Below are 23,020 nucleotides of genomic sequence, written 5' to 3' on the forward strand. Positions count from 1 at the left end.
ACTTCTATTTTATTCCTCATGTTCTATTGCCAAGTTCACGGAATTCATCTTGCAAATCCAAGATTTTCCTGTGAATATATGAGAAAACATCCTCCTAGTGACATATGGCACAGCCTACAGCTCCTACATTTGAAAGGAACTTGTAATTCCCAAATTGCAGTGCAGCAAGCTACTTCCATTTTACAAAGGTTTTAAATTGATTTAAATAGAATATTTGCTACATAATAAATGGCCATTTTTGAACATTAACAGTTAAATAAATATATTTTATTTCAAAAGTTAACTTCATCCACATAGGTCATAACATGAATTCTCTTTGAGAAGATATGCTGACATGAAGGACTTTAGCACAAATGAAAGTAGTATTTAACTTTTGTTTTAAAACACTGTCTTTGCTGTTTTTTCCTAAGACCTCTTCTCTGTCTTCACCTACAAACTTTGTGCTGCAGATAAGGTACAGAAAACCATGAAATTGCCCCAAAGCTGGTCCAGCAATGCAGTCAGCTTGCAAAGCTCACCCATGGACCCCAGCTCAGCTGCTGTGCCCCCTGAGGAGTTTCCACGGAGAAGGATGTGGTTACCATTGGTGATGAGAGTATCTCTTCTCTCTCCTGACAATCTGATGATTAACCAAGCCACCTTACAGCACCTCCTCCACACTCTGCATGGACAGCTGACCTGGGAGGGATGGATCTGCGGGTGCACAACAGGCATTTAATGCGGAGATTCTGCTCCCTCTGAGCACCATTTGTACACAAACCTGAAAAAAACACCTTAGCTTGGGAAACTTAGCTTGGATATAATGTATAAAGTTACTGGAAGAAGATTTTGATTTGTATTCACTTTGAAAGTCAGCCCGCTGTGAAAAACCCAGAGCTGTGTCTTACCCAACTGCTATTTCATGCATAACACAGTGTGCTGCCTGGTTTTAGAAATTACTCAACAGGAATGAATTTGGGAGTTTGAACAACATGGTAAAGGTCGGTAAGCAAACTCCCTTAAGAGGAATAGAAAAACATTTGACAAATTAGGTGCAAAAATAATTTGCCATGCTTCTCTGTCTGTCACACACGTGTAAACAAATGCTTGTATAATCTTGATGTTGTTACTATTGCTTGTTATCAATAAACAAAACCACAGCAGTTCTCAATATTAAGTTAGGTAGCAAGCACTCACATACAGAGCTGGTTTACAAAGGAACTCTTGAAATGCCATGTATCACACAGGCATTAAACAGAGTGTAGTAAAAAATTGTTTGCATGAATTAAAAAAAGCTTATAGCATTGCACAAATTGCAACAAGAAATAATGTATAAAACCCAGGACAAAATCTAGACAGAAAAATATGAATTATGAAATTGAAAACGTTTCTGCCATCACTGAAAATTTTCAGTAAATTCAACTAAGATGAACTCCTTCACAAAAGAAAGGGTTAACAGCACTTCTTCCTTCACTACTAACATCCTTTGAGGAAGTAAACAAAGTCCATCAGATAACTGTCTTCAAACAAACGAACTGTTTTTTCTCATGTGAACAACAAACAATTTGTATCACTCTTGTAGAAAAGAAGAAGTGCCAGTACCAGAAAGCTCTTTCCAAAGTTTAACTTTAGGAAAACCAGATTCTATCCAACATGAACTAAAATGTCACTATTCACCACTTCCTAGTGACTGTAAATAAACAGAGAAGCTGTTACATTTTTAGGCCAGTGCACTTTTGCCTCTTTGCTGTTCTCAAGATGTCAGCTTCTCTGAGATTTCTTGTATGTGAGTTTTAGTGCCTTTCCCCATTTTTAATTTTCTAGTTAGTATTTATTTATTGTGTTAGTATATAAACCTTGTGTTAGTATATAAAACCTTGTGTTAGTATATATTTATTGTGTTAGTATATAAAACCTTGTCCTTTCTTTCTTATACTTCGTCTTTCTCCCCTACCTCTTATTTTCCACTACTACTCCTCAGCTCCCAAAAACAAACACAATCTTTCTTACTTTTCCTACTATCTTTGAAAAGTCTGTCATATAATTTCTCTTAAGTTTTTCTGCATTTCCCATGCATGTCCATTCTTACTACTAGCATTTGCAAATAATGGCATTTTTGATGTCATGCACCATCAAAACAACATCCTAACAATAAAATATATTATCTCTGAAGCAGCAGGGTTTGGAAACCTTGGAAGAAGACAATCTGTAGCTTAATCTCTGTGTCTCTCTCTGGTTAAATCACCCAAAAGAAATATGTAGCAAAGATGTATTTGGTATCTAATTCATAGAAAACTGTTGCCATTTAATCTACCGTGATTTGCCTTGCTGCTTTTGCCTTCATGGTAGAGTGCTGTTACTGCTGTTTTTAAGAGCAGTTTCTGAATTCTGAACAGCATCAGCACCAGTGTCAAGTACAAATTCAGATTTTGATGATCTGATTCCTTTTCCTGGGAAGCATTACTTTTCAGACATGGAGAGGAGTGAAAATGTATGTAAGCATGAGAGATGCTGACTCTAATGAGAATATTTTGGCTATGGCTAATGAAAGATTTACCAGTTACCTGATGGCCAATATTTCAGATCCTTTCAGTGACATATGCTCTTACATAATCATAATCTCACCAATAGAGTTCTGTCTCTGACATTTGTTCCAGTTTCTTTTCTTGCTCTGTATGCCTCATATGACCCATTCTTATTAAAGCAATAACCTCTTGCACTCTCAGTGTCATGCCTTATAAAAATAAAGGTCTCATATTTTAAATGTCTCTCTCCTCCTGCTTGCTACATATAGCTTTTAGGGAGCCACATTAAGCAACAGTATCCATTTCATTGAGAGGTGCTTTAAAATCTATCTCTTGGTTACATTAAAACCAGGATGTTTTCAAATTAGTCTCCACAGGATGATAAAACAGTGACTTATCAGCAGTTTACCACCCAGCTCTTGGTAATAGTCATTTGATCTCAATCTGAATGAAAGATGGAGCTATCATCATATCATGAACACAGTTCAAACCCACACATTGTTCATTCATGTGTGATCAGATGGGAACTGGTTTCAGTGATCTCATACTGCTTTGTGAAACCTCCTATTAGCATATATTGTCATTACTTCTTTTAAAGGTTGGCAGTAAAGTTGGCTTTGGAGTTGGCTTTCAGGCACTAAAAAAAAAAAAAAAAAAAAAAAAAAAAGGGAAAAAGAAAAATCCCACACAACTTTGGGAGAAAGTCAAAATTTTCTTGGAAGTTTACTTGATGAAGTAATATGAGTGGGATAGAGCAATATCCTTGATTTTGGCAGCAAACCTTCCTTCTGGAACTTCATTAAAAAGCCATTCCACTTTATGAGTTATCAGCAAAGAGCGGGTATTTTTGAGTGCGACTGATGGTCCTCCCTCTTCTGACAAAATTAGAAACATCAATAATTCTTAGATTAATTGCTTAGAAAATTTCCAAGAGGCAAACATTTCCTTATTTTTAGACCCTTGTTTTCTTCTGTAGTCAAAGCAGTGGAGGCCAAAGTTCGACTACACGTACTTCACTTAAATGATGGGATCTCTCTGCTCTCAGTTTTATATGTGCACAGAAACAAGTGTGCACCACTGCTGTGTGGGCAGGGGTGTCCCATGCTGAGCCCTCCATTCCCAGTCCCTGAATAAATCCTGATTTATCTCACAGAGGTCTGGGAGCAGTGTTCATGCCACACATCTACAGGTCCATCCAAAGGAGTTGAGGACGTGGATATGCTAGACCCCTAGCAGGGACTACTGGCATGAGAGATGCTGACTTTGATGAGAATATTTTGCCTGTGGCTAATGAAAGATTTACCAGTTAGCTGATGGCCAATATTTCAGAGTGACATATGCTCTTATATAATCATAATCTCACCAATGGAGTTCTGTCTCTGACATTTGTTCCAGTTTCTTTTCTTGCTCTGTATGCCTCATATGACCCATTCTTATTAAAGCAATAACCTCTTGCACTCTCAGTGTCATGCCTTATAAAAATAAAGGTCTCGTATTTTAAATATCTCTCTCCTCCTGCTTGTCAGGAGGACAAGACTTGCCCCATGATGCTGGTAACAAAGTGTTGTGTGTGGCCAGCAAGTGGTAGGAAACCTGTGTGGGCCAAGGGCTGAGGATAGGTGCTGGCAGTGACATGGTCTGATGGAGTCCTGGCACAACAGTTGTTGCTACCTCAAGCACAAAGTGGAAAGCTGTAGTGAAATAACGCACATCTCACCACTTAGATTTTTCCTGTTCCTTATTCAGGGGAAAAAAAAGTCTTTCTAAAAAAGTTCTGTGTACCCTTCTCCACTCACTGCTTAGTTATGCACCTGGGAATCCAATCATGGGGTTGTCTTCTGACCAAAGATCTGCATTAGTGTTCCTGAGAGGCTGCTCCTGGGCAGAGTACCAGGAGACAATCCTCACCAGCACGAGCTTGGCTGTTCTCACTAGCACAGAGCTTGGGTGTCCTCACCAACTTCTGCATGTGAAAAGGCTAAACACTGCAGAACTGGATGAGATGGGTTAAATGCTGCTGCTAAGAAGCTGAGTTTGTGAAGGGGGGTCGTAACAAATCTTTTATTTGACTCCCTAATGAGGTAAAAATAAATGGACTCTCTCAAGTGCCTTAGCAGGTCAAACAAAGCAGTAAGCCCTGAGATAAACATAGGAGAGAAACAGGTGGCCTGCAAATTTATCATTGTTAAAGCACTATAAGCATGACAGAAAAGGGTAATTAGCACATTTGGAGCAGGGAGGGATATTGGTGGAGAAGGAGGTTGTCACTAACCTCTGTGGAGCAGTCTCACCTTCATTTTAAAGGAGGCAGATGGTGCATTAGAAGATCTGTATCATATCTGGTAACAAATATATCTGGAATTGACTGGTTTTGAAGACTGTGGGGGCTTTGGCAAGGCCTGATCTCACTTGACACATCTTGGTTCTTAGGACAATTGAATTCAGCTGATGAACTGGGAAAGGAGGGGGGCTACTTGAAACCAAGTGGGAGAGAGACCTAAGGAAAAAACTCATTTCCAGGTGTGACCTCATTCCAGCTCAGGCAGAAATTCTTTAATGATCTCCATGTAGATGCCAGCCTGCAGCACTCAATAGTGTATGCCAAAGGTAGATTCTGCTGTTTCACAGCTCATAAACTCACGTGATAAAAATATATCACCTCCCTTACTCTTATACTGTTAAACCATCCTGATGACAGCACCTGTTTCACACTTGTATGAGCATGAATGTCCATGCACCATGTGATCACTTCTCTGATTCTTGACTGATGACAATGAAATATAGCATGGAGAAAAGGCAGAAGGCAATGCTGAGTGGGAACGCTCACCTTGCAGACAAGCAGATTTTGCCATCATCTTAACAACTAGGAGGAGTAAGTCAGAGAATCACAGAATAAGGTGAGCTGGAAGGGACCCACAACAAACATCAAGTCCAACTCCAGGCCCTGCTCAGCACATCCCCATGTGCCCAAGAATCACACCATGTGCCCAAGAGCATTGTCCAAATGCCTTTTGAACTCTTGTTAGGCTGATGCTGTGACCACAGCCCTGGGGAGCTGTGCCAGTGCCCAACCAGCCTCTGGGTGAAAACTTTTTTCTAATAATCCAACCTAAACCTCCCCTGATACAACTTCAGGCCATTCCTTGGGTCCTGTCACATGGACCACAGAAGAGGGATCAGTGTCTGCCCCTCCTCTTCCCTTCATGAGGAAGTTGAAGTCTCTCCCCAGGGTCCTCTTCTTCAGGTTGAACAGAAGAAGTGATCTCATCTGCTCCTCATACAGCTTCCCCTTAAGGCCCTTCACTGTCTTTGTTGCTATTGTTTGGGTGCCCTCTAATGCCTTTATAGCTCTCTTATTTTGTGGTGCCTGAAACTGCCCTAGCACTGGATGTGAACGGCCCAGTGCAGAGCAGAGCAGGGCAATCCCCTCCCTTGCCCAGCTGGTGATGCTGTGCCAGATGCCCAGGACACTCTTGGCCCTCCTGGCTGCCTGGGCACTGCTGACTCATATTCACCTTTATGTTGTTCATCTATGAACACATGCAGGGGATTTATTCCCTTCTGCCCCAAGGCAGAAGGCAGAACTCACCTGCCTAGTCCAAACATCTTCCAAAAACTTGAGGACATACCTCTGCATGCCCCCTGCATCAGGCAGCAGATGGGGCCTTACACTGAACACAGAATGTGCTGTCCAGCTCCCCTTGCACAGTCACAAGCATGGACAGTATTTTACACATTTCACCTAGAAGATAGTTTTACTCTTTATTAAAAAATAAAAACCAAACAGATCTTTTAAGCACAGCTTTGAAGTGGGTCCAAAGTAAACAAGGGTGCTCAGGGAAGATCAGACAGCTCAGCTTCATCATTAAAATACTCTTTCTACAGAATATGTGTGAGATGCTCAAAGAAAGGAAAGGAGTCTGTGTATGTGAACTTTAAAAGGAGCCACAAACAAAAAAGCATTATTCTGCTGATTTTTTTCCCTGCAGGAATCTATCTCAGCAGATTATCACTCCTGTATCCATTCAATGGCCATTTGAGACATCAACTTTTTCATCTGGGAACTCTGAAGTTTTTATATATTCTGATCTCTTATGTTTACAAAGCTAGCAGATAACAGAAGCATATTTAACTAAAATTTGACCAAATATGTCTAGAATAGCACCTTCACAGAAGAAACTACAGGTTCTTGATGAGATGATCTAGAAACACTGAGACACCACTAAAAGGTGCATTGTAATGACTGTGGAACATGGATGCATCTTCATTCTGAGAAAGACACATAGACAGGACTGTTCAAAATGGAAAACTCCAGATACTTTTTAAGATAGTGATAGGACTCAAGCAAATTGGCAAAGTTACACTTTCAAGGACAGTAACGCATGTAAGCCCCTTGAACACTCAAATTATTTGCGGGGAGAGTTGTGGTGTGATGCTGGGCAGATTCCACCGATTTACAGGACCCTCTCTGCTTCAGCATGCACTGAATAAAAGACTCTGGGATGTGCAGTTGTTGAATTGTAAGTAAATTCCCCCTGGCTGAAGCCATCTTCCTTATTCACAGAGACCCCACTCTTGGATTTCTGCAACCACTTTCCAAGGAGTGTCACAAAAATGAAGCATATTGGAAACTGCACTAATATATATGCTCCTATTGTATGAAAGAGATGCACGCTAGAAGAGTTAAGAGAGAAGGCACAGATCACCCAAATTTCAGCTTTTCCAACTACTTAAATTTGAAAATCCACCTGTATCTTTCCATGTAATATATGCACATGTACATGTATAAGCTTTACACACGACATATGTGAACATATACAGCATTAACTGGAGGGACACCCTTCCAAGAGGAGGAGACAAGACACCCCCAGTTAGGCTACCATGCAGGTGAGACAGCACAGAGTGGGGAGCAGGGTGCAGAGGTGGATGCCACACTGAACTGTGAGTGCCCTGAAGAGAACCAAATGGTCCTTCAGAACTGGTGGATGGGGCAGATCTGAGGTCAGCTGTCACAGCTGCTTAGCACGAGCCCCCTGCACCTTCCAAGACCTTGGCACCGCAGCTCTGCTCAGCTGCTGCAGCCAGGGATGCGAGCACTCATGCATGGAGCGTGAAGCAGATGTTGTAAGCAAGGCATTTACTTTTCCTTCCAGCACTGCAAACTAAAAACATGCCTTAAGTAATGGATTGCCTAAAAATGTGCTGTCCTCTCCATGGATGCTCTCCTGTCTCCTTTCCTGCTCAAGGGTGATTATGCCTCCATGCAGGCAGAAGACTTTCTGTCCTACGATGGCTCAGCCACACTAGGTGGCTGGGTTACTTAGGGTAAGTCTGCAGCATTATATTACTATTCTAGAAGGAATGAGTTCCTAAAGCCCAAAGATCAACCTTCTATTGCTGAACTCACTGCAAGCATGGAAATGACACTGATGTCTCTGAGAAACAAGCGAATGGGAAAAAGTGTAAGGAACTGAGTGAATGATGTACTGCAGGCATAATATGAGAGGGGTCATATTTAATTACTGACTCTGCACAGGCAAGAACAGCTTTTACAGCAACACAAGAGACTGCAACTTACCAAAATAATTGCATAACCAAAAATAAAGGCAAAAACATGACAGCCCAGCTTCACATGGTCAGAGGAGAAGGGACTGCTGGGCAGCCAACACTCTCTCCACAGTGGCTGAGAGGCACATCCATAGCTGGCCAGCTCTTCCCCTGCCTGCCCAGCAGCAGCTGTGTGGGGACATTCTGGAAGCATCACATAGCAGCAGGGATGCTGAGAAGCTGCTGGACACTGAAAGCATCTCCTATCATGGGACATTCTGCAGCCATTAACTCTGAACCTCAGGCATCTCTGCTTCCATTTGGGGTTCCAGTCCCATTCTGGGTCTCCCTCCATAGTGTGAGCTCTGCTTCTGATGGGGAGATAGCACTGTCCTTTGCTCCAGTTTGCAAAATCTTTAAATCAGTGTTCATCAGCATAACTGTTGATGAGATTATGATCCTCTTAATACACTAATAGCTTCAAGTTAGCAGCAGTACTAGTTAGAGCAAACGCCACCACCAAGAGGAGCTATGCAAAAACAGCTAAACAATGAGATCTCATAACTCATTAGGAAGCTGATACTTAGGAGCTGTGATCCAAGAAAACTTAGGAGGGTGTTTAACAGCATTGGTCTAGAACACTTATCTGTAGAAGGGAACAGGAGAGCAGCCTGAATATGGAGATATGAATTCACATCTTTCACTTCTCTAGTGCATTCACCTTCCCAACACTTCAGTACATCAAGGAAGTCTTTGGTGAAGAGCTCAGACACAGAGCAACAAAACACAGATCCAAATAAGTTTAGACACTGAAGGTAAGAGTGGGAAGAGAAGTAGGGTTGCTCTATCCAAACATGCTCAAGCCAAACACCCCAAAGTCCCTGCTCAGCAGCCATTTGTCCCTGGAAGTGAGCAGGCATCAGAGTCTGCCTTTTTGTGACATTGAGTATTAACCAAGTTACATACCAGTCTCAGTAGGATTCAGGACCTACCTCATACTTGATCTTTCTTATAATCAAATTGTTCTTTTGGCCTGAGAAGAGTCTAGTGGGGAGGGGTGTGCACAGGGACATGACAAAGCTTTCCTCACATACTGTAGTCACCAACATTACAGACAAAATGCTAAACTTAGGCAAACCTCAGTACAGGAAGCTTTAATGAACAAATCTTCTATTCTGTGACACAAGTGGTAATGCTAAGTAAAGAGGAACATACCATGAACAATCCATGAGACATCCAGGGACCACGTTCCCTGCAGTCCTGTTGGCTGAGCAATCTCCCAAGTAATTATTGTCTCTATCCACAAACCAGGAATGCCACAATGTGGTGGAGGAGAAGTTTCTGGTGAAGTCTCCTGTTTTGATAAATCCCAAAGGATTGTACACACAGTGGGGATGGTGACAGCCACAACCCCTGGGCAGCAGGGCATGGGCAGGACTCTGCTATGATGTACAAATACATGGCTCTGGCTTAACAGTGCTTCTTTGGGTAGAAAGCAGAGTGTTCAAAGGACATTCTCAATCCTTTGGGGTTGTCAGTGACCAGGACAACAACTGCTGTATTTTCTACAGCATGGTTTTCACTTACCTCTGATTATTGCTAATACCAATCCAATATCCAATCCTTAAGATGTCAGGAAGCTGCTTTCCTCACCTCAACTCAAAAGTTGTAGACAAAGTGCATATTGGCATATATTAATTAACTTCTGCTATTTTTCTCTAGGAAAATGATAAACAATAAAAAAGGACTTATTTTTTTACTGAGGACTTCTAAAATGTCAGCTGTACCTAGTAAATGGAATAAGAAGAATGTAATTAAACATCTGCTCTTTCACTCCTAGTAATGACTTTAAAGCAGCCAGAAAACTCTGAAGGTTGTGGCCATGGTAACAGACACCAGCTTAGGAAAAAGGAAATATCTGCAGTTATAATTGAACATAGAGATTGCTCATCTCCTTCTCTGAGTTGGAAGTTTACAATCAAAGCTTTGATGTGTGTGCTGGTTCCTCTAAAACAATTCCATCCTATGCCATGTGGTACACTTATTGTGAGAAACTACCAAGTATAAAAATATGTATATATAGTTCTAATGCTCCATTCACTCTTGTTTGAAGGAAGAAAAACTCCTCTTTTTTTGGCAAGTGGCTGGAGCAATTGCTGGTAAATACTTTTTGTGGAAAATGACAATGCAGCATGATGGAAATGGGTCAGACTTCCCTAACATGCAGCTGTCTCCCTCCCTCAGATCAGCAAAGTAATCACTGCTAACACCAGAGTGATGTCCAGCAGCACTTCTGGAACATCCTGCAGAACTGAGCCCAGAGACCTCCTTGGCTTGGCTGAGACAGAACTGACAGAACTGATTTGATTCCTCAAACCCACCTGACCTTGCCACACCCTACTACCTGGCCCACTGCCTCTGGTGCCTCCCCAGGCTCTCCCTTGTCTGTGGCCAGGGTCCATTCCAGCTTGCACCCACTAGGCACTGCAGTTCCTCAGACACATACAAGCATACAAGTGGAGAAGAGCAAGGCCATTAACCAAACAAAGCCCAGTAAAATATGAATCGCAGCAGAGACAGGGAAGGTAAGTTGAGCCAGAGGTGGAGGTGGGTGACATGGGTGTGCTGTGCACAGAGACGATGAGCAGCTCCTGGAGCTCTGCACGATGACTGGAACCACTTGGAGCAAGAGCCAGCAGTGAAGGAAAGGGTTTTCAGAGTGTTTTACACACCTGTTTTACACAACTGCTTCAAAGGGGAACTTGTAAGCAATGTGCATATTGGCCAAAGAATCCAAGAAAAAAGCATTTGTCCACTTCAGTGCCCAATATCAACCTTGATTCATAAAAAAGTTGCAAACACTTCTCTTTGAAATGCAGATGGTAAAATATGATATGAAAATAAGCAGGCAAAGGTAGGCTCGGGGAGCTGGTGCTGCTGAGCCCTACTGAAACCACCAACTTGTATTTTTTGAAGGCTTCCTGTAAACCTTGTCTGAGGTTCACTTGTAGAACTGGGGTGAACCTCAGCTGCCGGCTGGAGGCCAGCTGTGAAGCTGGTGCAAGTAAATAGGTTGTAGCAGTCTTCTGTGCAGGCACTAGAACTGGGGTGAACCTCAGCTGCTGGCTGGAGTAAATAAAAAAAAGCTGGTGCAAGTAAATAGGTTGTAGCAGTCTTCTGTGCAGGCAATAATTATGGGCAGGGTATGAATATCTGAAAATGTTACGTTTTTGGTGTGACTTTCATTTTGAACTGCACTTTAAGAACTTAAACAGCACAAAAATACTAATTTATTTAGATTTTTTTAATAAAGAAGCCATGAATAATTTTTTCCAGGAGTTTCCAAGCAAACAAGATACCACTGTCTCCTTACTGCAGATGCTCTCAGCAAACTGTTTGGAGCATCAAACAGTTTGGCCTTCATAAAGGCAGAAAACACACCAACACAGTTGTCCTGATCAACGGCTTAAAATTATATTAAACTAGCACATACCAAGCACATTGCTGGAGCCTGCAATGTAAATGCTGCCTTGTCAAACGTGAAGACAACCAATTTCTCAGACAAGCCTGGTGGAGCTTGAGAACTCCTCTAGCATGGCCAAGAGAAATAAAGCTACTGCCACCAGCATTACATGGGCTTCATGCCTGTGGTTTCTAACAATACCACCCCAGCAGCATGGCCAGATGAAAATTTAATTCAGTGAAGTTCCAAGAAACTCCAGTCTCACTAGCAGTGCAAGGCAGCTCAATCATGAATGGAAATCAATGACCTGTTAAGACCTGGGGGTTGGACTAGATGACCTTTAAGGGTCCTTCCCAACCTCAACTATTCTCTGATTCTGACTTGGGATGCCTTGAGGGGCACCTGTCTGCCTCTCTGCACAGCTGCTCCAGGGGCCCGACCCTGTAGCAGAGCCATTCCCATCTCTGAGGCTGCAGAGATGGACGAGTTCAGCAGTTGCCCTGCAGGGGTGTAAGCTGCCATCCAGTCTAAAATGCTCAGCTCTTGGGGTTTCCTTATGGCTGCAATATCTGTCCCTCAGGTGCACCCCCAGGAGGCCTGTGGGTATTGAGCAATCCCCAGACACCATCAGACCTCGTGCAGTGCCCAGTGCATTCAGCCCCTCCCTGAGCCCAAAACATGAACAAAGGCCTGAGATGTCTACCCAGCATCACTGTGCCACAGGCTGCTCTCTCCCTCCTTCTGCTGCAGAGCTGCAATAGCCAGTGGGGACCAGCATCTCGTGCCACCAGTACTCAGAAGCCACTCCTGTTTCCAGATCAAAGGTGCAGGGGACTGGCAGTGCTTGTGGCTCTCTGAAACTCCTTGGAAGAGCAGGGTGGTCAGGAAGTGCTGCAGAAGAGGGGAGGAAGCAGACAAGGGGAGGCAGGTCTTCTGGGGCCAGACAGCATTCCCTGTTTTACTTGGAGGGCTTCTCAGAGCCCTCCATATGACATAAGGACCATGAGCCAGCTCCATATGACCTTTCACGTGAGCGGAGAAGAGTGACAGCAGATGCTGGTAGCCAAAGGGAGGGGAGATTTAGTGCTGCTCTATTTCCTTCCCTGGAAAACTTGTTTTTGTAGGAGGAGGTCAGAGACACAGCGCAGCAACCTGAGGGAGGGCGTTCTCGCCTGCTCTTCTGAAGGACTGGAAATTGAATGGAGTGGATTGTGCCATGAAGCCTCACTTCACTGGAGCTTTTATCTTTTAAAATTAGGTTAGGAAATTTATTGCTACAGTAGCTTAATCCCACAGTGCATTATCTGCACACATGATGGACTGGAATATGAACTAATTCTGTCAATAAAGTGACTGCCTGCATCTTGATCATCAGATACAAGGAATTCAGTCTTCCTTTTGAGATGCTAAGCAGCTGCAGACTGGCAGACTCCCCTGCCTATGCTTCTGGTTTGGATGCTTCCTACATTCAAGTTGCTCAGCAAGAGATGATGCTGTGGGAAGGGAGGAAAGGGGGGAGAAATTAGGTTCCAGGCACCTGGGTGCACACTGTGACTCTGCACTACCCCGTGGGGTGGCACAGGGGCTGCAGCCCCCAGGGACCTCTCTGCCTGATACCATGAGCTCTGCGTGTGCTGGGGACCCAGCTGTCCAGCTCTGCTCATCTTCAGTCTGTGCCCTGTACTGACAGGAGAGGCAGACACCAACAAAAGTGTTCCCTCTGAAGGCTCAGATCAGCAGGGAGCTCCTTTGGTGGAAGGGATCCACTGCTGGGCACTCACAGCCACAGCCCCAGCTCTGCCTGAACAGAGCAAGGGGCTGGACTGGCTCAGAGGATGTGTGCAGGTACACACTGAGGGCTCTGAATCTAGAATCAACCTTTAACAAGATACACCCTCCAACAACAGCTCAGGAGAAGATTGTTTTAATATCAAACTCTCCACATTACTTACCTGCAGAAAACTCCAGATCCAGAAATATAAATTTCACTGTCTCTATACAAGCTATAGAAATCTAGTCAATACCATTTCTAAATGGAATCTAGAGAGTGAGTGAGCAAATTCCAAATTTATGGTTGGCAGAAACAGAAATATGGGAATCTAGTTTCACAAAATTGCTTGAGCAGATCACAGTCTGAGTTTGCTCAAGATGGGAGTGTCAGATTGAGTTATATAATTCCGTCTTGATGTGAAGTTCCTTGATTTTAGCAAAAATGGCTGGAAAATGAAACCTCATGGCAAAATAGACTTTTCTACCTGATTGCTCAGCTGACAAATCCTCAAATAAATTATTCTTTGAGCAGCATCCAGGATAAGTGGTCCACCAAACAAGTAAGATGAAGTCTGGAATGTCACAGGAGTATCTGGTCTTCGGTTTTACAACATCTAAGATGTAGCCACTAGGAAAAGGCTTTTCAGCCAGCCCACAATATGAAAAGGTGAAATCTTATTGTTCAGACCAGAGAATGCTCTAACGTTCATATAAAAAAGTTAAATTATATGCAGGGAACAAACTTAACTAGACTGACTTGTTATTTCTGAAGGCCCTTTCCTCTTCTTTTTCCTCTTTTTAAAGGAACTAGTTCTCATTCAGTTCTCATTTATACAACATATTCAGAAGAAGTAGCTGATAACATTGAGAGATACACAAAACCTGCACTATTCATGGGAAGGAGGACAAGGACTGATTTTCCTGTCATCAAAAGGGCAGCTAAATATTCTGTCATTTCTCCTCTATTGGTCTGTTTGAGCCCAAAAGAGAAGTAGCTGTGTTATTTGGTTTGTGAGATGTCACCACCAACTCCTCCAAAAGTCTCTAAGCCCTTTGGCACCAAGAAGAAGACAACTGGATATTTGTCAGACTTCAGAGGGAGATGTTCAGGGAGAAATATCACAGTCTTAATTGAGGAACAAGCAGGAGTGTTTTAAGACTACAAGATATTTATAATCTCACACATTTTGAATGTAAAGGGTACAAATATAATTTTTGCTCTTCCTCTGCAGGCCAAGATATGAGGGACACTTGCCAGAACACAAAAGAATTTTCACCCCATTCCAAACTCCCATTAAAAAAAGTGTACTAAGTCTGAAAAATAAGTGTAGTCATTTGAATCAAGAATTTGGCTTTGTAACCCACTGGGAGACTGAAGCAGAGCAAAACACATCTGCTAACACCCCAACTTGAGCACCACAGTTGGCAAGTGCTGCTGAAGAGATCTCAGACTGAAGTTGTAGAAATGTTAGAGGTTAAAACTGAAGTTTCTTGGCCGAACTGACCTTAAATGGAAACTCTGTAGGAAGTCTGCCTGCACTGGCTTCCCAGCCCGTACGTAAGCATTCATTTCTAATAGATACATGGATGTATATGGAAAGGCTAATTCAAAACCACGTGGGTAAAATCAAAGCAAATCACTCCTCTGGGGATGTGCTGGACAGAGTAAGGCAGATGTTTCCTCCTTCAGGATCATGAATCAGAGGAGAAATATCAGGTGGAAGGTGATTACAGTAGGGTTCTTCCAAGCTGAGTCTCGGGATGGATGTAGTTGTACATTTTCATTAATAACCAGGATGCATCATCTCAAAGCAGTGCAGTTACTGGTGACACCAAGGTGACAGGCACCATCAGGTGGACACCCCACAAGAAGAATGGGACAATTTTAGCACTCGAACAGTGCAAAGGGATGAAATTCCTTATTGCAAAATGCAGCATGAGAGGGACAAGTGGGAATAATTGATGTTCTTAACTAGAAATGATGGAGCGGGAGAAAGAGCTGAAGGACTTATACAGCCATAAGATAACAGGAAAATACCAATATGATGCATCCTGCAGGACACAAGTGATGCTTTCTAATGAACCTGCTGAGACCAATCTGTTGAGTTCAGGGAGGGTAAAATACCAATGCTTGTAATCAGCAGGTTTTGGAAAAAATGGGGGCTCACCTGGATTACTGTAGTACATGGCCAGGAAAACACGCTGAGGAAAAGGGATTTTGGCCTGCAGTGGCTGCAGAGCAGGGCTATTAAGCCAAATAAGGGAATGGAAAGCCTGTGCTCTCAGAGGAGTCCAGAGGCACTTGGATGTTTAGCCTTGCTAAAGAAAGGCCAAGAGGGGATATGGTTGAAGTCTATAAATACATCAGAGGGGGTAAACACCAGGGAAGGAGAAAAGCTGTTTAAACTGAAGGACAATGCTGGCAAAAGAACAAATGGGTATAAACTAGCCATAACAAATTTTGGCTGGGAATGAGAAGCAAATCTCAAACCACCAGAGCAGCAAAGTCTGTGGAACAGCCTTCTTCAAAGATCACAAGACAAAGAGCCAAAGTCGTGGGAAAATGCAATTTAAAAACTCCACAAATAGGGTCTGTGGGACATGGATACCTGCAGTGGACTGGGGGAGTCAGGAGGGCCCCCAGGTTTCCAAAGAAACAAGCATGCTTCTTACAGTGGGCAGTGTCACATCAGTGATGGGGAGTGGCAGGAATGTGAAGGGAGGTTTAGGCAAGCAGAGGAACAAGTGCCAGGATGCAACAGACAGGTCAGGAAAGCCGGCCAGCTCTGTCACTTCAAGCATCAGATAGCACTGAGAGCAGCAATACATTATTGCAAAAAATTTAACAGAAATTAAGATTTATAAGTAACCTCAATAAAATTCACAGCTGGTTGGGCTTAACCTTGGAGTCAAGAGGATTAGCAGGCTGTTGTCCAAATCAAGAAATAGTAAGTTTCTCATTTTCTTAGAAAGTGAATTACAGACATGCCTGGTCTCTATTCAGTATTGAGTAATTCAAGCTTTCTACAAAATTTCACTTCTTTATTGTCATCCTTTTGTCTCCTCTAAGGAACACAATAATTTATTAATACTATTCTTTTCTTCTGAAGAGTTCTGATGACTTCACTGAAATTACTGGGTGACAGCTGCACTACAGTGTTGACTGAACAGAGGCACAAGAAGAGGGAGGAAAGGATTTTTTTCACCTGTATGATTTTTTATCAGCTGATCATGTGCTCCTGGGCTAGCTGGGGTCAGTTTTCAAGATTCCTGGGTTGGCAGAGACTCACAGGAGGTTGGTACAGAGCAGACTCTCATCAGGCACTTCTTGACCCTACCTGGGCTCAGAGGCTGTAGGCACCTAAACCTCCTGACAGCCATCCTGCTGCCTCAAGGCATGCCCAGCACCGTCTCAATTGTGACAGTGGGAAAGCACCATGCTGCCTCACGCTCCCTCCCAAGCCACACCACGACAGATATGGAGGAATTTCTCTGCTTATCAGACCTTCACTCCATTGTCAAATGCCCACCTAACAGGTAAGAACACAGGCAGCAGCAGGGAGCTCTTGTTCTAGGACACCACCTTGGACTGACCTCTTCCTTCTTCTCCTCTGAAAATTGATTGCTCATGATGTGAAATAATAGTAAAGTACAAAAGAGTGAATGGCACCAAGGCACTTCCCTCTGCACAACAAAAACTAGCCATGCATGTGTCTGCAAGCACAGAGGGCCACCAGAGTTCTCTGCCATCCTCTGACCTTCCAGAGGGCAGCACCAAGTGCAGTGAAATTGGCTGGAGATGAGGTGGGGAGATGAACAGCTCATCATCTGAACCCTCTGCCTACATTATGGCTGTCTCCTCAGGGCAAGAAAAAACAGCTGAGAACAGATACCCACAAAACCCAACAAATCCACCTGATGTCATTGTCTCTTGGGGCTCTGTAATACAGTTAACTGCTGCTCCCAGGAGAACTACCAAACCTAATTACTCGTCATGACTGCATCAGATGAAGAAGGTGCATGTTGCTGATAGTTGCCTCGTGGGAACATAGAGTAGATCATGAGTCTCCTCAGGGCAACAAAAAACAGCTGAGAACAGATACCCACAAAACCCAACAAATCCACCTGATGTCATTGTCTCTTGGGGCTCTGTAATACAGTTAACTGCTGCTCCCAGGAGAACTACCAAACCTAATTACTCGTCATGACTGCATCAGATGAAGAAGGTGCATGTTGCTGATAGTTGCCTCGTGGGAACATAGAGTAGATCTTTCTTTTGTCCACTTATAATTAAAGCAATCTTCTTTGTATATTAGAATCAGAAATGCAATAAAGATTCCTTGAGTAAATCTCTTACTTTTCTTAATAAGTTTATCCAATTTAATGGAGCTTCTAATTGATTGGAGGAGGAGCAGTTTTCAGAAATAGTGTGCTTAAACAGACATGACAAACCATGCAACAATCCAGGTTTTTTCAAGGCTAATGCCTGAATAACAAGCACGTTCCACAATGGTGCCACTTCCATTTGTGCCAGACACCTGAGAAGCAGCAATCATAAACCCCTGCAATGGCTGGGAGAAAAACCTGTCATTCTATCATCTGTGCAGACAAATGTAGCATTCTGTGAAATCTTTATCAAAATTACCCACCAGCAGAATTAGGTAACCAACTTCAAAGAGCAAGGAACAGGGAATTATGTCCAGTTGAGCAGCGGCAATTTGGACAACACTGATTCTTCAGAGGAAAGGTTGGAGAAAAATGCAAACTATGGTACAGAACAAGAAATGCAAACAGTGATGAAACACAGAAATGGTTGAATAGACTTTTATTATCAGATGAAATAACAATGCCTTAAAATAGGATCCCATTTGGGTCAAGAAACTGTAGATTAGAGCCAGGTGCTTAGTGGAAGTAGAAATTTAAAAACATTTTTGCTTTTATCTGACAATTCTTGGAAGAAACACTTGTGTTCATATTTCTGAAAGAAATATTTTCTGTTGTTGAGCTTTCCTTTGAAAGACATATTTCTGTTTCACTACTGAGAGCAGTTGCAGAGCTATAAATGCACAGCAGGCCACGCAAGACAGATCTTTAATTATACCTCTCCTTCCGTGAGTTCACTGGGAGCCAATTGCTCAAGGCTATTAAGGATTAAAACATATTCAATGACTCTGAAAAACTGTCTTAATGCTAGTCTTCTCAAATCTCCTGTTTTATTTGGAGCAATACAAGCACAGCAACTTCTGTTTGTAAGTGAAAAGGGAAAACTTTATGCTTTCACACAGTCATGTCCAAGTCTTGCTTTAGTTCTTTTAGAACCGCACTGTTCAAAGTTTTCAGCCAGTACCCTCATGCTTTGTAGGACTTTGATGTAAATCTGCAGATAATATCAGAGTTCCATATGATGGCTTCCATGTAGCACTAAGTGATCTGTGACCGACACGACTGGGAAATTTAGGGAAAGTGGAAGACACTCTATGTCTAACAGAGGAAGAAATTAAAATAATCAAACCTACCTGAAAAGCCTCAGGCAAAGAGATAGGCAAATGTTCCCCTGGCTCTCACAAACCCTACTGACATTATGCTCCAAGATCAAAAACATTAAGGTTGAATTCAACAAAGCCAGAAGTACTGGGAGAAAACTGCATTCAGAAGTGTCCTTTGCTTTTGATCTCTTTCAACCCTGAAGTTTTAGGAGGACAGCACCTGGACATCACTTCTCTCCTTGCAGAGTGAAATGTGAAATTCCTGACAGTGCTGTGTGGCAAAGGCAGTGCTGTATGTGGGGCTGAGCAGTCCCCAGGGAGCTGGAGAGTGCACTGTGCAGAGCACAGTGCTCACTGCAGGCAAAGGAGGATTTGGAAAACAGATTTTAGACATGAGACAGCATTTAAAAAGTGGAACATGTTGGTCTTTCACTGAGAAGTCTCATACAGATAATAACAATTTAGTTATTCTGGATTAATGGTAGAACAGTAGTGAATACTGACCTATGCATTTTTCACATATACAAATAAATGGATTGTAAACTAGAAAAGAATTAAAACTGAGCCTCACAGGGGAAAGAACTGAGAAACAACATGAAATCAGCATCAAACCCACTCTCTGTAAAGAGCCAGGTCCTCAGTGTACATGATAATGTTCCTCTGTACAAACAGAGGAGTAAAGAGCCTGGTGCTCTATGGACCAAAGGCTTTTCTTTATCCTTTCTTCCAGCCATGTTCCTCATTTCCTTCACTTTGGTCCTATTAGAACCCCACTGCTGTTTTTGACAGACTGGAGCTGCAAGCCTTTTTGTCATGCTCCAATGGGCTGATTTCCTGGCTGTGGCCAGAGCCTGCAGCTCATGAGCTCTACCTAGACCTGGGCTTCAGAAAAAACACTTCTACTTTTAAGGCTCTTTTTTCCCCCCAAGGATTCTCACCCAGTTATGCATGATGACATTTACCATATCACCTGTGACTATGAAGCAAATATATGTGGGTGCATTCCCCAGCATGGGACCAACTGGTCTGTGCTGTTGAACTCTGCACCCTCCTGAAAAGTGACTGTGTGCCATTTGCCCCCTGGAATGGACCCAGTGGACAGGCTGGGAAGATAGGAACTGATTGGAAGCTAGACTGGGATAGGGACTGCTGTGCAGAGGAAGTGATTTTGACTACTGAGCTCTGGTGCTGGGGTTGCCCCCTATTTCATTTATTATGGACACAGCCAGTGGCCATAGTACAGACACAACCATTATCTCAGGAAACTGGATAGCTTGTCACCTACTTGAGTGTTAGTGTCAAAACAAAAAATATCAAGGTTTGGGGGAAATAAATGCTTGCCTAGTGTGGGATATTAAGTGGAGATTATGAACTTGACCCAAAGTTCAAATCATTTGGGACATGCTCTGCAAGGGGCCTTGGGCTCAGTGATGGGGCTGGGGCTCTGAAGGGGTTTCAGGGCATGTGCACACCCAGGAGCTGGACTGGATGCCAAGGAGGGCCAAACGTCCCCATGGAGCCCAGCCCTTCTACCTCCAAATACCAGCCTTGGCTGGCATGATCCTTGCACCCCAAATACCAGTGTCTGTGGGCTCAGCCTCCACCTACACTAAGCACACCTGTTGCTGGGTTATTGCAGACTCCAGACCACAGAGAGGGCTGTGCTATGGCCAGCTCAGCTTCTCAGCACCCCACACTTGGACAGCTGCACCTGCTCAAGAGGCATGTGACTCATCTGGGTCTGGCCACCTCCGGGCGTGATGCCTTTCGCTCGGACTCAGGGGATTTCCACAAAGAGGCACATGCTGCTTGTTCTGGTCAGTTCTGTGTGCATGCAGCAGTGAAGCAGCTCCTCCTTATCCACCAGAGCCACAGGAGAGCTGGCTGATCTCCAGGGAAAGCAGTGAGAATGGGATGCTCCTCTCTCTGCTCCTGCCCAGTGCTTGGGCAGCCAGCCAGCCACGGTGAAGGTGAACTGCTGAGATGTGGTGACGGGAAGCCACTGCCATGAGCATTTAATTTTTAATTCCTCTCAGGGCTTCTTTGCTACCATCCCTGCCTGTAGCCCTAGGGGAAGGCTGCTGGCACGTGTTTCTGGAGCTCACCCTGTTTGTGTTTGGCTGCATGCCTGACTGTGAGGGATAAGGGAGCAGGATCACTGGGCAGCCCTGCTGGGTGCTGTCAGGGAGCCCCTCCTGAGCAGCTGCTTTCCTGGGCCAGCAGTCTAGGGTGGGACACACAAGGTGCTTTGAGGCTGGAACTGCATCCCAGCTCAGTGGGATCTGCCTGCATCACTAGTCCTGGAGCCAGGCTCCTTCAGGCTTATTTTTCCAAAAGCATCCTTTCCTTCTTCTTCAAAGGAGCATCCACCAGCAAGAGATGCTTCTTTTCAAGCTGGGCTATAAAAACAGTGGACAGCATGAGCACTCTGCCCAACTCTTGCCCCTGGGAAGCAAGAGCTGTCAGGGAGGAATTACTGGGCTTGCCAGTGAGGAAGCAAAATTGCCTGAAATACTGAAATACCCCTCACTGCAGAAATAGGAGCATGCAGCTGTCCCACTTGGCCTGCAGATCCCCTCTTCTCCCCATTCAAGTCATTCTTCTGCTTAAAAATGTTATTTTGGGAAAGACAAGAATAATGAGAATAGCAGTGTAAAAGCATGGGGAATTCAGCAAACAAAAGAAAAGCTGCTATTTTTGAGACTGTCTCAAATTGGTAATTGTGGCTTGTTTTAACTCCTTCTCTCCCAGCTGCCTCCCCAACACCCTGTTTGGTGTGCCAGCTGCAAGCATGGTGGGAGTGGCATGCAGGAAGAGTGTGTCTTACTACAGGCTCTTGGAGGAACACCACAGCCTACTAACTGCCACATGGAGAACTAATAGTGAAATACTCTTCAATTTCTAATCAGATTCCTTGAATTGAGGCAGGGGTTTCTGCAAAGGTCCCAGTGTCTAACAAAAAGCATAAAAGTCAAGCAGTCACCCTGCTAGCTTCTGTCACCTTTTGCCATCTCTGAAAGAATTGTATTTTCCTAATTGAAGCACCACAAACATTATGTGTCTATGGTGAGTGGAGGGTCTGACTCTGCACAGCAGCAGAGAACCCTGGCCCGTGTTCTCACCGAAAACACCATCGCTGCAAGAAGAGAAACTGAATCTGCCAAGCTGCAGATCCAGTGAAGCAGCATAAACTCATCTTTCACAAATTCACCAAGACGCCCAGGAGCAGATGTAGAGCATGTCACACTGCTGTTGCATCAGCTCTCACTTTTTCTTGCCATGGTGTGGCCAAACTGGCCAGGTCTCTTTGCAGCCCTGGTCAGTGCTGGCACAGCTCTCCTGCCTGCAGCATCCTGTGCCAAGGGAAGGCACAGGTGACATCTGGACCACTACTGCAGATGGCCCTGAAGTTCCACCTGACAAAAGCAGCCCTTCTGGGCTAAAATCTAGCAGAAGAGAGGTAAAATAGGAAACAAATGTGGGGGAACCACTGCCCTGATGATACTGAAGGAAGAACAACCGAAGTCTGAGCTCATGTTTTCAGTTCCTAAAGCAATCCTATTCTGCCCTAGTGCTTCTGTGAATGCTGGTGAGGACTCCCATGGATGCATGGAGGTAGCAGCAGGGACAGGGGATGCTCTCTCACAGGCAGTCTCATTTCTGAATTGTCAGAAATAATTCTCTTTGTTTCATAAAGATGACTCTAAACACTGCTCCCTGGATTTTCCTTTCCAAGAGCAGTAGGAGAAAGTAAATATCTATTTTTTTTTTGTTCAGAAAGAGTTCCTCTTTACATTCCCTCTGACCTTCCCAAGTCCCAGCACTTCTGCCTTTTCACTGAGTTCTGCTTTTCAGGTTTTACCTTAGTGGTGACAAGGGGGACTTCCTTAGCAGGAGTCGCTCAGCTCCTTCATCAGGCCCTGTCAGGAGAGGCAAAGCAAAACACAAATGGTCTTTCTGCAGAAGTTCCCACTACCCCATAACTCAGAGACCAGAGAGTCTACACAGACATCAGAGCTGTAAGTGGTTTAATATCATGTGCCATCAAACATTACATGCCTTGCAATTCACGTTGGGGATTTTGATTGAGGAAACCCTTGAACATGGCAAGGAAGAACTGTGAATTCTGATAATGTTCTCAATTTTTAGCAGTAAAGTAATTGAAAATGAAGGGTGAAGTGAAATAATTGAACATGAAAGCTGTGTGCTGTGTCAAACCAGCAATAATACTCAAATGAGAGGAGATCATG

At 43.7% G+C, this 23,020-nt stretch overlaps 1 protein-coding gene across 2 annotated transcripts in view; it reads right to left on the reverse strand.

Annotated features, from left to right (window-relative positions):
• Positions 1–23,020, reverse strand: part of NCALD (neurocalcin delta) — a 57,845-nt gene that overhangs the window by 27,992 nt on the left and 6,833 nt on the right. The window contains exon 2 of one of the 2 annotated variants that reach the window (XM_039706217.1): positions 22,633–22,690. The exons of the other annotated variant lie outside the window; for it this stretch is intronic. The gene's annotated coding sequence lies outside the window, so the exon portion shown is untranslated. The remainder of the gene's footprint in view (positions 1–22,632; positions 22,691–23,020) is intronic. 2 annotated transcript variants of the gene reach the window in all.

Source organism: Passer montanus, unplaced genomic scaffold (genome assembly GCF_014805655.1).
Source record: "Passer montanus isolate IOZ18808 unplaced genomic scaffold, ASM1480565v1 scaffold19, whole genome shotgun sequence".
Lineage (NCBI taxonomy): Eukaryota > Metazoa > Chordata > Aves > Passeriformes > Passeridae > Passer > Passer montanus.